Below are 2,363 nucleotides of genomic sequence, written 5' to 3' on the forward strand. Positions count from 1 at the left end.
CCCCACCTGTTGAACACCGCGGGTTCACACCGCGCCTCCCGCATCTCCAAATCTCCGTTGGTCGGGCAGCGAACGTCAGTCCTTCCCGGAGCGTTGCACGTCGGCTCGGAGAGCGTCGCGATGCGCCTTGTCTCCTGCGCGACCCGCTGGCGATGCTGTCGGTTGGTATCGCTGCGGCTTGGGAGCAGCGCACCCCGCTGTTCGCGTGCCGCCCGGAACCGGGGTGACCGCGCTCAACGCAAGGCGACGGCAGCGCTGGACGAGCTGCGCGCATCTCCGGTACGGGGAGTGCTGTGGGGTGTCCGCGGGTCAGAGAGAGCCCGTGTGCGGCTGCTGCTTCGCCCACCCATCCCATCCCTGGCGAGTCGGCGGCTGGCGTAGCTTCGCTTGCTGGCAGCGGGTTTGGTGATGCCCCAGAGCCGTTCCCGCAGCCCGTACGCCCCCGGTTTCCTCTCCCGTTCTTTGGCTCGGGGCGCGCGTTTGCTGCTCGCGTCCTTCGGTTTCCACCGCTTCTGCCCGGTGCTGTGTGGGGCGAGCGCTCCCCCGCAGGGCTGTTCCTGCTGCCGTGCCCGGGGCTGAACCAGGGATGTATCTCCAGAGATGTTGCAAGACCTGGGCTTCTGTGCTACCCAGAGCCATCTCTTTTCTTTTTTACTACTTCTATTTTTTAATTTGCATAATCTGGAAAAGGAAACCCAAGAGAAAGGAAGAACCTGGGCGCTGGCACGAGGAGCGTGCCCAGATCCACCAGCCCGAAGGGAGAGCGTTTTGTTAAGTCATGGGAACGGGCCCTCGCCCGCAGATGCCTGCGCTGCTTTTTTGACTAATTGCTGGTATCACTGACTCATTATTCCTTGTCTCGGTCGCCTTCCTGTTTCCCGCGTGCTTCGAGGCTCGGGGACGTAGGCGAGGGGAGGATGAAGTTTCGGCGTCCCTGGGCGGTCCTCTGCTGCTTCCCGCAGCAAACCATCGCACTGGCACCACACCTGCGGCTGAATTCCATCTTGTTTCTCCTCCTTAAGGTGAAGGTCTTCATTTATTTTTTTTTTTTCCCCTGCCTTAATCAAGGCTTTGAATTTCAATTTCCTCGAACGCAGTGCAGCCTGCTGAAAGTTGAATAACTTACGAGGCTCTGGTGGCCTGTGAGAGAAGAAAACAAGCGCCAGCAGTGATGGAGAGATCAGAAAAGCACTGCTGGAGATGGAAAGCTTGTGCCATCGCCGATATTTCTGTGCTGCTGGAGATGATCTTGGAGCAGCTAATGCAGAGAGGAGCCCTGGAGGAACTGTTGGAAGGCAGGCATGGGGCGCAGGCTGCGCTTCTGTTTCGTTCTCTCCGCAGTTGTTGCCCGGCTGAAGGCAGGAGCCTGGGCTCACGGGATGCCTCTGGAGGATGCTGCAGCACTCTGCTTCTTCTGAACACAGCGGCACGGCAGTCGTTAATCGCAGGGCTGAGTAAATAGCTGGGAGGGGGCGGGGGAATGCTTTCCCCCAAATATTCATTAGGATCTGAAAGCGCATTTCCATTTGACCTTGCTCGCTTTCTGCAAACACTTGAGCCGTCGAGCTTGGCACGCATGAATGCTCGTGCAGGGTGAATTGTGTTCGCCAGCAGTGGTGTGGAGCAGCACGTCCTGGGCTGCAGGAAACCCAGAGTCAGTGTGGTGGGGCTGCTGCGGGTCTCTTGTGCCATGAGAGCTGGTGGCTCCCAGCCACGGCTTGCTGCTGGGCCATCTCTTGTCACCATGCATCTTCCAGTGAGTCCGCATAGTGAGAAATGGTGAGAAAAATGAGATGTGTGTCTGTAAGAGCCAAAGACCCCGTGCTTTGTATTAAAATGTGTTCAACGGAGATTAACTCGTTCTGCTTAATATTTATTACTGTTTCATTTTGCTGGATGTTGAGACTTGCAGAGCTTTGATGAATGGTCTGAAAGATTCTGCAGTTTCCCTGTAGTCAATTGAAGTATCCCTATACTCTTTGCTGAAAAAGCTAATTTGTAATTTCCTATGTAATTGTCCTCCTGATTGTCTGCTGAGGGAGTAACACCGCCCCAGAACGCAGCACGGAACCTGGCCACCTGTCCCCCTTCTCATCACCAGTGCCTGGTAGTGGATGGGTTCCTGCTCTCCCTTTGGGTATCCAGCTCCTGGGTGCTGCATGGGCAGCAGCCGCAGAGCCGTACCACCGAGCATCCCCAAGCCAGGTCCAGAGGGAAAGCGCCAGCCTGCTGCTAGCGAGCATCGTCCCTCCTATGAATAATTGAAGAGCCTCACTGTTGAATATTTAATTACAATAATATTTGGTTAACGGAGATTGTTGGTCTCCTTTTGTGCGACTGAGAGTTGCTGTGAGAAAACAACC

General features: G+C 55.9%; 1 long non-coding RNA gene across 1 annotated transcript; it reads left to right on the forward strand.

Moving 5' to 3' along the window:
• The first annotated feature begins 6 nt into the window (after positions 1–6).
• On the forward strand, positions 7–2,363 carry LOC109369470. Its single transcript, XR_002118561.1, has 2 exons — positions 7–279; positions 893–2,363. It is a non-coding gene; the product is annotated as an uncharacterized LOC109369470 (long non-coding RNA).

This window comes from Meleagris gallopavo, chromosome 11 (genome assembly GCF_000146605.3).
Source record: "Meleagris gallopavo isolate NT-WF06-2002-E0010 breed Aviagen turkey brand Nicholas breeding stock chromosome 11, Turkey_5.1, whole genome shotgun sequence".
Taxonomy (NCBI): Eukaryota; Metazoa; Chordata; class Aves; order Galliformes; family Phasianidae; genus Meleagris; species Meleagris gallopavo.